This window comes from Schistocerca nitens, chromosome 10 (assembly GCF_023898315.1).
Source record: "Schistocerca nitens isolate TAMUIC-IGC-003100 chromosome 10, iqSchNite1.1, whole genome shotgun sequence".
Classification (NCBI taxonomy): domain Eukaryota; kingdom Metazoa; phylum Arthropoda; class Insecta; order Orthoptera; family Acrididae; genus Schistocerca; species Schistocerca nitens.
Genome location: NC_064623.1, coordinates 236,061,731 through 236,076,068, shown reverse-complemented (window position 1 = coordinate 236,076,068; position 14,338 = coordinate 236,061,731).

Genomic DNA, 14,338 nt, shown 5'->3' with positions numbered 1-14,338 from the left:
CGTTCAGAGCCTGTTAATGACGATGGAACACACAAATCGCGTCGCGATTCAATACATCGTCCTCCGGACGACCTGTCTCCAAGGGTCTATTGCTTCCTCGGGCACCTTATGGTCGATCTCCTGTGAGTCTAGATTTTCGAATCCGACGCAAAACTGACAGTTAATTGTAACGTTCAGAGCCTGTTAATGACGATGGAACACACAAATTGCGTCGCGATTCAATACATCGTCCTCCAGCCGACTTGTCTCCAAGGGTCTAGTGCTGCCTCGGGCACCTTATGGTCGTTCTTCTGTGAGTCTAGATTATCGAATCCGACGCAAAACTGACAGTTAATTGTAAGTTTCAGAGCCTCTTAATGACAATGGAACACACAAATTGAGTCGCGATTCAATACATCGTCTTCCGGCCGACCTGTCTCCAAGGGTCTATTGCTGCCTCGGGCACCTCATGGTCGATCTCCTGTGAGTCTAGATTTTCGAATCCGACGCAAAACTGACAGTTAATTGTAACGTTCAGAGCCTGTTAATGACGATAGAACACACAAATTGCGTTGCGATTCAATACATCGTCTTCCGGACGACCTGTCTCCAAGGGTCTATTGCTGCCTCGGGCACCTTATGGTCGATCTCCTGTGAGTCTAGATTTTCGAATCCGACGCAAAACTGACAGTTAATTGTAAGGTTCAGAGCCTCTTAATGACGATGGAACACACAAATTGCGTCGCGATTCAATACATCGTCCTCCGGCCGACCTGTCTCCAAGGGTCTATTGCTGCCTCGGGCACCTTATGGTCGTTTTCCTGTGAGTCTAGATTTTCGAATCCGACGCAAAACTGACAGTTAATTATAACGTTCAGAGCCTGTTAATGACGCTGGAACACACAAATCGCGTCGCGATTCAATACGTCGTCCTCCAGCCGACTTGTCTCCAAGGGTCTAGTGCTGCCTCGGGCACCTTATGGTCGTTCATCTGTGAGTCTAGATTTTCGAATCCGACGCAAAACTGACTGTTAATTGTAAGGTTCAGAGCCTCTTAATGACAATGGAACACACAAACTGCGTCGCGATTCAATACATCGTCCTCCTGCCGACCTGTCTCCAAGGGTCTATTGCTGCCTCGAGCACCTTATGGTCGATCTCCTGTGAGTCTAGATTTTCGAATCCGACGCAAAACTGACAGTTAATTGTAACGTTCAGAGCCTGTTAATGACGATGGAACACACAAATCGCGTCGCGATTCAATACATCGTCCTCCAGCCGACTTGTCTCCAAGGGTCTAGTGCTGCCTCGGGCACCTTATGGTCGTTCTCCTGTGAGTCTAGATTTTCGAATCCGACGCAAAACTGACAGTTAATTGTAAGGTTCGGAGCCTGTTAATGACGATGGAACACACAAATTGCGTCGCGATTCAATACATCGTCCTCCGGCCTACCTGTCTCCAAGGGTCTATTGCTGCCTCGGGCACCTTATGGTCTAGATTTTCGAATCCGACGCAAAACTAACAGTTAATTGTAACGTTCAGAGCCTGTTAATGACGATGGAACACACAAATCGCGTCGCGATTCAATACATCGTCCTCCGGCCGACCTGTCTCCAAGGGTCTATTGCTGCCTCGGGCACCTTATGGTCGATCTCCTGTGAGTCTAGATTTTCGAATCCGACGCAAAACTGACAGTTAATTGTAAGGTTCAGAGCCTGTTAATGACGATGGAACACACAAATTGCGTCGCGATTCAATACGTCGTCCTCCGGCCGACCTGTCTCCAAGGGTCTATTGCTGCCTCGGGCACCTTGTGGTCGTTCTTCTGTGAGTCTAGATTATCGAATCCGACGCAAAACTGACAGTTAATTGTAACGTTCAGAGCCTGTTAATGACGATGGAAGACACAAATTGCGTCGTGATTCAATACATCGACCTCCAGCCGACTTGTCTCAAAGGGTCTAGTGCTGCCTCGGGCACCTTATGGTCGTTCTTCTGTGAGTCTAGATTTTCGAATCCGACGCAAAACTGACAGTTAATTGTAAGGTTCAGAGCCTCTTAATGACAATGGAACACACAAATTGAGTCGCGATTCAATACATCGTCCTCCGGCCGACCTGTCTCCAAGGGTCTATTGCTGCCTCGGGCAGCTTATGGTCGTTCTTCTGTGAGTCTAGATTTTCGAATCCGACGCAAAACTGACAGTTAATTGTAACGTTCAGAGCCTGTTAATGACGATGGAACACACAAATTGCGTCGCGATTCAATACATCGTCCTCCAGCCGACTTGTCTCCAAGAGTCTAGTGCTGCCTCGGGCACCTTATGGTCGTTCCTCTGTGAGTCTAGATTTTCGAATCCGACGCAAAACTGACGGTTAATTGTAAGGTTCAGAGCCTCTTAATGACAATGGAACACACAAATTGAGTCGCGATTCAATACATCGTCCTCCGGCCGACCTGTCTCCAAGGGTCTATTGCTGCCTGGGCACCTTATGGTCGATCTCCTGTGAGTCTAGATTTTCGAATCCGACGCAAAACTGACAGTTAATTGTAACGTTCAGAGCCTGTTAATGACGATGGAACACACAAATCGCGTCGCGATTCAATACATCGTCCTCCAACCGACTTGTCTCCAAGGGTCTATTGCTGCCAATGGCACCTTATGGTCGTTCTCCTGTGAGTCTAGATTTTCGAATCCGACGCAAAACTGACAGTTAATTGTAACGTTCAGAGCCTGTTAATGACGATGGAACACACAAATTGCGTCTCGATTCAATACATCGTCCTCCGGCCGAAATGTCTCCAAGGGTCTATTGCTGCCTCGGGCACCTTATGGTCTAGATTTTCGAATCCGACGCAAAACTGACAGTTAATTGTAACGTTCAGAGCCTGTTAATGACGATGGAACACACAAATTGCGTCGCGATTCAATACATCGTCCTCCAGCCGACTTGTCTCCAAGGGTCTAGTGCTGCCACGGGCACCTTATGGTCGTTCTCCTGTGAGTCTAGATTTTCGAATCCGACGCAAAACTGACAGTTAATTGTAAGGTTCGGAGCCTGTTAATGACGATGGAACACACAAATTGCGTCGCTATTCAATACATCGTCCTGCGGCCTACCTGTCTGGGGCACCTTATGGTCGATCTCCTGTGAGCCTAGATTTTCGAATCCGACGCAAAACTGACAGTTAATTGTAACGTTCAGAGCCTGTTAATGACGATGGAACACACAAATCGCGTCGCGATTCAATACATCGTCCTCCGGACGACCTGTCTCCAAGGGTCTATTGCTTCCTCGGGCACCTTATGGTCGATCTCCTGTGAGTCTAGATTTTCGAATCCGACGCAAAACTGACAGTTAATTGTAACGTTCAGAGCCTGTTAATGACGATGGAACACACAAATTGCGTCGCGATTCAATACATCGTCCTCCAGCCGACTTGTCTCCAAGGGTCTAGTGCTGCCTCGGGCACCTTATGGTCGTTCTTCTGTGAGTCTAGATTATCGAATCCGACGCAAAACTGACAGTTAATTGTAAGTTTCAGAGCCTCTTAATGACAATGGAACACACAAATTGAGTCGCGATTCAATACATCGTCTTCCGGCCGACCTGTCTCCAAGGGTCTATTGCTGCCTCGGGCACCTCATGGTCGATCTCCTGTGAGTCTAGATTTTCGAATCCGACGCAAAACTGACAGTTAATTGTAACGTTCAGAGCCTGTTAATGACGATGGAACACACAAATTGCGTTGCGATTCAATACATCGTCTTCCGGACGACCTGTCTCCAAGGGTCTATTGCTGCCTCGGGCACCTTATGGTCGATCTCCTGTGAGTCTAGATTTTCGAATCCGACGCAAAACTGACAGTTAATTGTAAGGTTCAGAGCCTCTTAATGACGATGGAACACACAAATTGCGTCGCGATTCAATACATCGTCCTCCGGCCGACCTGTCTCCAAGGGTCTATTGCTGCCTCGGGCACCTTATGGTCGTTTTCCTGTGAGTCTAGATTTTCGAATCCGACGCAAAACTGACAGTTAATTATAACGTTCAGAGCCTGTTAATGACGCTGGAACACACAAATCGCGTCGCGATTCAATACGTCGTCCTCCAGCCGACTTGTCTCCAAGGGTCTAGTGCTGCCTCGGGCACCTTATGGTCGTTCATCTGTGAGTCTAGATTTTCGAATCCGACGCAAAACTGACTGTTAATTGTAAGGTTCAGAGCCTCTTAATGACAATGGAACACACAAACTGCGTCGCGATTCAATACATCGTCCTCCTGCCGACCTGTCTCCAAGGGTCTATTGCTGCCTCGAGCACCTTATGGTCGATCTCCTGTGAGTCTAGATTTTCGAATCCGACGCAAAACTGACAGTTAATTGTAACGTTCAGAGCCTGTTAATGACGATGGAACACACAAATCGCGTCGCGATTCAATACATCGTCCTCCAGCCGACTTGTCTCCAAGGGTCTAGTGCTGCCTCGGGCACCTTATGGTCGTTCTCCTGTGAGTCTAGATTTTCGAATCCGACGCAAAACTGACAGTTAATTGTAAGGTTCGGAGCCTGTTAATGACCTTGGAACACACAAATCGCGTCGCGATTCAATACATCGTCCTCCGGCCGACCTGTCTCCAAGGGTCTATTGCTGCCTCGGGCACCTTATGGTCGATCTCCTGTGAGTCTAGATTTTCGAATCCGACGCAAAACTGACAGTTAATTGTAACGTTCAGAGCCTGTTAATGACGATGGAACACACAAATTGCGTCGCGATTCAATACATCGTCCTCCAGCCGACTTGTCTCCAAGGGTCTAGTGCTGCCTCGGGCACCTTATGGTCGTTCTTCTGTGAGTCTAGATTATCGAATCCGACGCAAAACTGACAGTTAATTGTAAGGTTCAGAGCCTCTTAATGACAATGGAACACACAAATTGAGTCGCGATTCAATACATCGTCCTCCAGCCGACTTGTCTCCAAGGGTCTAGTGCTGCCTCGGGCACCTTATGGTCGTTCTTCTGTGAGTCTAGATTTTCGAATCCGACGCAAAACTGACAGTTAATTGTAAGGTTCAGAGCCTGTTAATGACGATGGAACACACAAATTGCGTCGCGATTCAATACATCGTCCTCCGGCCAACCTGTCTCCAAGGGTCTATTGCTGCCTCGGGCACCTTATGGTCTAGATTTTCGAATCCGACGCAAAACTGACAGTTAATTGTAACGTTCAGAGCCTGTTAATGACGATGGAACACACAAATTGCGTCACGATTCAATACATCGTCCTCCAGCCGACTTGTCTCCAAGGGTCTAGTGCTGCCTCGGGCACCTTATGGTCGTTCTCCTGTGAGTCTAGATTTTCGAATCCGACGCAAAACTGACAGTTAATTGTAAGGTTCGGTGCCTGTTAATGACGATGGAACCCACAAATTGCGTCGCGATTCAATACATCGTCCTACGGCCGACCTATCTCCAAGGATCTATTGCTGCCTAGGGCACCTTATGGTCGATCTCCTGTGAGTCTAGATTTTCGAATCCGACGCAAAACTGACAGTTAATTGTAACGTTCAGCGCCTGTTAATGACGATGGAACACACAAATTGCGTCGCGATTCAATACATCGTCCTCCAGCCGACTTGTCTCCAAGGGTCTAGTGCTGCCTCGGGCACCTTATGGTCGTTCTTCTGTGAGTCTAGATTTTCGAATCCGACGCAAAACTGACAGTTAATTGTAAGGTTCAGAGCCTGTTAATGACGATGGAACACACAAATTGCGTCGCGATTCAATACATCGTCCTCCGGCCAACCTGTCTCCAAGGGTCTATTGCTGCCTCGGGCACCTTATGGTCTAGATTTTCGAATCCGACGCAAAACTAACAGTTAATTGTAACGTTCAGAGCCTGTTAATGACGATGGAACACACAAATCGCGTCGCGATTCAATTCATCGTCCTCCGGCCGACCTGTCTCCAAGGGTCTATTGCTGCCTCGGGCACCTTATGGTCGATCTCCTGTGAGTCTAGATTTTCGAATCCGACGCAAAACTGACAGTTAATTGTAAGGTTCAGAGCCTGTTAATGACGATGGAACACACAAATTGCGTCGCGATTCAATACGTCGTCCTCCGGCCGAACTGTCTCCAAGGTTCTATTGCTGCCTCGGGCACCTTGTGGTCGTTCTTCTGTGAGTCTAGATAATCGAATCCGACGCAAAACTGACAGTTAATTGTAACGTTCAGAGCCTGTTAATGACGATGGAAGACACAAATTGCGTCGTGATTCAATGCATCGTCCTCCAGCCGACTTGTCTCCAAGGGTCTAGTGCTGCCTCGGGCACCTTATGGTCGTTCTTCTGTGAGTCTAGATTTTCGAATCCGACGCAAACCTGACAGTTAATTGTAAGGTTCAGAGCCTCTTAATGACAATGGAACACACAAATTGAGTCGCGATTCAATACATCGTCTTCCGGCCGACCTGTCTCCAAGGGTCTATTGCTGCCTCGGGCACCTCATGGTCGATCTCCTGTGAGTCTAGATTTTCGAATCCCACGCAAAACTGACAGTTAATTGTAACGTTCAGAGCCTGTTAATGACGATGGAACACACAAATTGCGTTGCGATTCAATACATCGTCTTCCGGACGACCTGTCTCCAAGGGTCTATTGCTGCCTCGGTCACCTTATGGTCGATCTCCTGTGAGTCTAGATTTTCGGAACCGACGCAAAACTGACAGTTAATTGTAAGGTTCAGAGCCTCTTAATGACGATGGAACACACAAATTGCGTCGCGATTCAATACATCGTCCTCCGGCCGACCTGTCTCCAAGGGTCTATTGCTGCCTCGGGCACCTTATGGTCGTTTTCCTGTGAGTCTAGATTTTCGAATCCGACGCAAAACTGACAGTTAATTATAACGTTCAGAGCCTGTTAATGACGCTGGAACACACAAATCGCGTCGCGATTCAATACGTCGTCCTCCAGCCGACTTGTCTCCAAGGGTCTAGTGCTGCCTCGGGCACCTTATGGTCGTTCATCTGTGAGTCTAGATTTTCGAATCCGACGCAAAACTGACTGTTAATTGTAAGGTTCAGAGCCTCTTAATGACAATGGAACACACAAACTGCGTCGCGATTCAATACATCGTCCTCCTGCCGACCTGTCTCCAAGGGTCTATTGCTGCCTCGAGCACCTTATGGTCGATCTCCTGTGAGTCTAGATTTTCGAATCCGACGCAAAACTGACAGTTAATTGTAAGGTTCGGAGCCTGTTAATGACGATGGAACACACAAATCGCGTCGCGATTCAATACATCGTCCTCCAGCCGACTTGTCTCCAAGGGTCTAGTGCTGCCTCGGGCACCTTATGGTCGTTCTCCGGTGAGTCTAGATTTTCGAATCCGACGCAAAACTGACAGTTAATTGTAAGGTTCGGAGCCTGTTAATGACGGTGGAACACACAAATCGCGTCGCGATTCAATACATCGTCCTCCGGCCGACCTGTCTCCAAGGGTCTATTGCTGCCTCGGGCACCTTATGGTCGATCTCCTGTGAGTCTAGATTTTCGAATCCGACGCAAAACTGACAGTTAATTGTAACGTTCAGAGCCTGTTAATGACGATGGAACACACAAATTGCGTCGCGATTCAATACATCGTCCTCCAGCCGACTTGTCTCCAAGGGTCTAGTGCTGCCTCGGGCACCTTATGGTCGTTCTTCTGTGAGTCTAGATTATCGAATCCGACGCAAAACTGACAGTTAATTGTAAGGTTCAGAGCCTCTTAATGACAATGGAACACACAAATTGAGTCGCGATTCAATACATCGTCTTCCGGCCGACCTGTCTCCAAGGGTCTATTGCTGCCTCGGGCACCTCATGGTCGATCTCCTGTGAGTCTAGATTTTCGAATCCGACGCAAAACTGACAGTTAATTGTAACGTTCAGAGCCTGTCAATGACGATGGAACACACAAATTGCGTCGCGATTCAATACATCGTCTTCCGGACGACCTGTCTCCAAGGGTCTATTGCTGCCTCGGGCACCTTATGGTCGATCTCCTGTGAGTCTAGATTTTCGAATCCGACGCAAAACTGACAGTTAATTGTAACGTTCAGAGCCTGTTAATGACGATGGAACACACAAATTGCGTCGCGATTCAATACATCGTCCTCCAGCGGACTTGTCTCCAAGGGTCTAGTGCTGCCTCGGGCACCTTATGGTCGTTCTTCTGTGAGTCTAGATTTTCGAATCCGACGCAAAACTGACAGTTAATTGTAAGGTTCAGAGCCTGTTAATGACGATGGAACACACAAATTGCGTCGCGATTCAATACATCGTCCTCCGGCCAACCTGTCTCCAAGGGTCTATTGCTGCCTCGGGCACCTTATGGTCTAGATTTTCGAATCCGACGCAAAACTGACAGTTAATTGTAACGTTCAGAGCCTGTTAATGACGATGGAACACACAAATTGCGTCACGATTCAATACATCGTCCTCCAGCCGACTTGTCTCCAAGGGTCTAGTGCTGCCTCGGGCACCTTATGGTCGTTCTCCTGTGAGTCTAGATTTTCGAATCCGACGCAAAACTGACAGTTAATTGTAAGGTTCGGTGCCTGTTAATGACGATGGAACCCACAAATTGCGTCGCGATTCAATACATCGTCCTCCGGCCGACCTGTCTCCAAGGATCTATTGCTGCCTAGGGCACCTTATGGTCGATCTCCTGTGAGTCTAGATTTTCGAATCCGACGCAAAACTGACAGTTAATTGTAACGTTCAGCGCCTGTTAATGACGATGGAACACACAAATTGCGTCGCGATTCAATACATCGTCCTCCAGCCGACTTGTCTCCAAGGGTCTAGTGCTGCCTCGGGCACCTTATGGTCGTTCTTCTGTGAGTCTAGATTTTCGAATCCGACGCAAAACTGACAGTTAATTGTAAGGTTCAGAGCCTGTTAATGACGATGGAACACACAAATTGCGTCGCGATTCAATACATCGTCCTCCGGCCAACCTGTCTCCAAGGGTCTATTGCTGCCTCGGGCACCTTATGGTCTAGATTTTCGAATCCGACGCAAAACTAACAGTTAATTGTAACGTTCAGAGCCTGTTAATGACGATGGAACACACAAATCGCGTCGCGATTCAATACATCGTCCTCCGGCCGACCTGTCTAAAAGGGTCTATTGCTGCCTCGGGCACCTTATGGTCGATCTCCTGTGAGTCTAGATTTTCGAATCCGACGCAAAACTGACAGTTAATTGTAAGGTTCAGAGCCTGTTAATGACGATGGAACACACAAATTGCGTCGCGATTCAATACGTCGTCCTCCGGCCGACCTGTCTCCAAGGTTCTATTGCTGCCTCGGGCACCTTGTGGTCGTTCTTCTGTGAGTCTAGATTATCGAATCCGACGCAAAACTGACAGTTAATTGTAACGTTCAGAGCCTGTTAATGACGATGGAAGACACAAATTGCGTCGTGATTCAATACATCGTCCTCCAGCCGACTTGTCTCCAAGGGTCTAGTGCTGCCTCGGGCACCTTATGGTCGTTCTTCTGTGAGTCTAGATTTTCGAATCCGACGCAAAACTGACAGTTAATTGTAAGGTTTAGAGCCTCTTAATGACAATGGAACACACAAATTGAGTCGCGATTCAATACATCGTCCTCCGGCCGACCTGTCTCCAAGGGTCTATTGCTGCCTCGGGCACCTTATGGTCGTTCTTCTGTGAGTCTAGATTTTCGAATCCGACGCAAAACTGACAGTTAATTGTAACGTTCAGAGCCTGTTAATGACGATGGAACACACAAATTGCGTCGCGATTCAATACATCGTCCTCCAGCCGACTTGTCTCCAAGGGTCTAGTGCTGCCTCGGGCACCTTATGGTCGTTCCTCTGTGAGTCTAGATTTTCGAATCCGACGCAAAACTGACAGTTAATTGTAAGGTTCAGAGCCTCTTAATGACAATGGAACACACAAATTGAGTCGCGATTCAATACATCGTCCTCCGGCCGACCTGTCTCCAAGGGTCTATTGCTGCCTCGGGCACCTTATGGTCGATCTCCTGTGAGTCTAGATTTTCGAATCCGACGCAAAACTGACAGTTAATTGTAACGTTCAGAGCCTGTTAATGACGATGGAACACACAAATCGCGTCGCGATTCAATTCATCGTCCTCCAACCGACTTGTCTCCAAGGGTCTAGTGCTGCCACTGGCACCTTATGGTCGTTCTCCTGTGAGTCTAGATTTTCGAATCCGACGCAAAACTGACAGTTAATTGTAACGTTCAGAGCCTGTTAATGACGATGGAACACACAAATTGCGTCGCGATTCAATACATCGTCCTCCGGCCGACCTGTCTCCAAGGGTCTATTGCTGCCTCGGGCACCTTATGGTCTAGATTTTCGAATCCGACGCAAAACTGACAGTTAATTGTAACGTTCAGAGCCTGTTAATGACGATGGAACACACAAATTGCGTCGCGATTCAATACATCGTCCTCCAGCCGACTTGTCTCCAAGGGTCTAGTGCTGCCTCGGGCACCTTATGGTCGTTCTCCTGTGAGTCTAGATTTTCGAATCCGACGCAAAACTGACAGTTAATTGTAAGGTTCGGATCCTGTTAATGACGATGGAACACACAAATTGCGTCGCTATTCAATACATCGTCCTGCGCTCGACCTGTCTTGGGCACCTTATGGTCGATCTCCTGTGAGCCTAGATTTTCGAATCCGACGCAAAACTGACAGTTAATTGTAACGTTCAGAGCCTGTTAATGACGATGGAACACACAAATCGCGTCGCGATTCAATACATCGTCCTCCGGACGACCTGTCTCCAAGGGTCTATTTCTTCCTCGGGCACCTTATGGTCGATCTCCTGTGAGTCTAGATTTGCGAATCCGACGCAAAACTGACAGTTAATTGTAACGTTCAGAGCCTGTTAATGACGATGGATCACACAAATTGCGTCGCGATTCAATACATCGTCTTCCGGACGACCTGTCTCCAAGGGTCTATTGCTGCCTCGGGCACCTTATGGTCGATCTCCTGTGAGTCTAGATTTTCGAATCCGACGCAAAACTGACAGTTAATTGTAAGGTTCAGAGCCTGTTAATGACGATGGAACACACAAATTGCGTCGCGATTCAATACATCGTCCTCCGGCCGACCTGTCTCCAAGGGTCTATTGCTGCCTCGGGCACCTTATGGTCGTTTTCCTGTGAGTCTAGATTTTCGAATCCGACGCAACACTGACAGTTAATTATAACGTTCAGAGCCTGTTAATGACGCTGGAACACACAAATCGCGTCGCGATTCAATACGTCGTCCTCCAGCCGACTTGTCTCCAAGGGTCTAGTGCTGCCTCGGGCACCTTATGGTCGTTCATCTGTGAGTCTAGATTTTCGAATCCGACGCAAAACTGACTGTTAATTGTAAGGTTCAGAGCCTCTTAATGACAATGGAACACACAAACTGCGTCGCGATTCAATACATCGTCCTCCTGCCGACCTGTCTCCAAGGGTCTATTGCTGCCTCGGACACCTTATGGTCGATCTCCTGTGAGTCTAGATTTTCGAATCCGACGCAAAACTGACAGTTAATTGTAACGTTCAGAGCCTGTTAATGACGATGGAACACACAAATCGCGTCGCGATTCAATACATCGTCCTCCAGCCGACTTGTCTCCAAGGGTCTAGTGCTGCCTCGGGCACCTTATGGTCGTTCTCCTGTGAGTCTAGATTTTCGAATCCGACGCAAAACTGACAGTTAATTGTAAGGTTCGGAGCCTGTTAATGACGATGGAACACACAAATTGCGTCGCTATTCAATACATCGTCCTGCGGCCGACCTGTCTGGGGCACCTTATGGTCGATCTCCTCTGAGCCTAGATTTTCGAATCCGACGCAAAACTGACAGTTAATTGTAAGGTTCAGAGCCTCTTAATGACAATGGAACACACAAATTGAGTCGCGATTCAATACATCGTCCTCCGGCCGACCTGTCTCCAAGGGTCTATTGCTGCCTCGGGCACCTTATGGTCGTTCTTCTGTGAGTCTAGATTTTCGAATCCGACGCAAAACTGACAGTTAATTGTAACGTTCAGAGCCTGTTAATGACGATGGAACACACAAATCGCGTCGCGATTCAATACATCGTCCTCCAACCGACTTGTCTCCAAGGGTCTAGTGCTGCCACTGGCACCTTATGGTCGTTCTCCTGTGAGTCTAGATTTTCGAATCCGACGCAAAACTGACAGTTAATTGTAACGTTCAGAGCCTGTTAATGACGATGGAACACACAAATTGCGTCTCGATTCAATACATCGTCCTCCGGCCGACCTGTCTCCAAGGGTCTATTGCTGCCTCGGGCACCTTATGGTCTAGATTTTCGAATCCGACGCAAAACTGACAGTTAATTGTAACGTTCAGAGCCTGTTAATGACGATGGAACACACAAATTGCGTCGCGATTCAATACATCGTCCTCCAGCCGACTTGTCTCCAAGGGTCTAGTGCTGCCTCGGGCACCTTATGGTCGGTCTTCTGTGAGTCTAGATTATCGAATCCGACGCAAAACTGACAGTTAATTGTAACGTTCAGAGCCTGTTAATGACGATGGAACACACAAATTGCGTCGCGATTCAATACATCGTCTTCCGGACGACCTGTCTCCAAGGGTCTATTGCTGCCTCGGGCACCTTATGGTCGATCTCCTGTGAGTCTAGATTTTCGAATCCGACGCAAAACTGACAGTTAATTGTAACGTTCAGAGCCTGTTAATGACGATGGAAGACACAAATTGCGTCGCGATTCAATACATCGTCCTCCGGCCGACCTGTCTCCAAGGGTCTATTGCTGCCTCGGGCACCTTATGGTCGTTTTCCTGTGAGTCTAGATTTTCGAATCCGACGCAACACTGACAGTTAATTATAACGTTCAGAGCCTGTTAATGACGCTGGAACACACAAATCGCGTCGCGATTCAATACGTCGTCCTCCAGCCGACTTGTCTCCAAGGGTCTAGTGCTGCCTCGGGCACCTTATGGTCGTTCATCTGTGAGTCTAGATTTTCGAATCCGACGCAAAACTGACTGTTAATTGTAAGGTTCAGAGCCTCTTAATGACAATGGAACACACAAACTGCGTCGCGATTCAATACATCGTCCTCCTGCCGACTTGTCTCCAAGGGTCTAGTGCTGCCTCGGGCACCTTATGGTCGTTCTCCTGTGAGTCTAGATTTTCGAATCCGACGCAAAACTGACAGTTAATTGTAAGGTTCGGAGCCTGTTAATGACGATGGAACACACAAATTGCGTCGCTATTCAATACATCGTCCTGCGGCCGACCTGTCTGGGGCACCTTATGGTCGATCTCCTGTGAGCCTAGATTTTCGAATCCGACGCAAAACTGACAGTTAATTGTAACGTTCAGAGCCTGTTAATGACGATGGAACACACAAATCGCGTCGCGATTCAATACATCGTCCTCCGGCCGACCTGTCTCCAAGGGTCTATTGCTGCCTCGGGCACCTTATGGTCGATCTCCTGTGAGTCTAGATTTTCGAATCCGACGCAAAACTGACAGTTAATTGTAACGTTCAGAGCCTGTTAATGACGATGGAACACACAAATTGCGTCGCGATTCAATACATCGTCCTCCAGCCGACTTGTCTCCAAGGGTCTAGTGCTGCCTCGGGCACCTTATGGTCGTTCTCCTGTGAGTCTAGATTTTCGAATCCGACGCAAAACTGACAGTTAATTGTAAGGTTCGGAGCCTGTTAATGACGATGGAACACACAAATTGCGTCGCTATTCAATACATCGTCCTGCGCTCGACCTGTCTGGGGCACCTTATGGTCGATCTCCTGTGAGCCTAGATTTTCGAATCCGACGCAAAACTGACAGTTAATTGTAACGTTCAGAGCCTGTTAATGACGATGGAACACACAAATCGCGTCGCGATTCAATACATCGTCCTCCGGACGACCTGTCTCCAAGGGTCTATTGCTTCCTCGGGCACCTTATGGTCGATCTCCTGTGAGTCTAGATTTTCGAATCCGACGCAAAACTGACAGTTAATTGTAACGTTCAGAGCCTGTTAATGACGATGGAACACACAAATTGCGTCGCGATTCAATACATCGTCCTCCAGCCGACTTGTCTCCAAGGGTCTAGTGCTGCCTCGGGCACCTTATGGTCGTTCTTCTGTGAGTCTAGATTATCGAATCCGACGCAAAACTGACAGTTAATTGTAACGTTCAGAGCCTGTTAATGACGATGGAACACACAAATTGCGTCGCGATTCAATACATCGTCTTCCGGACGACCTGTCTCCAAGGGTCTATTGCTGCCTCGGGCACCTTA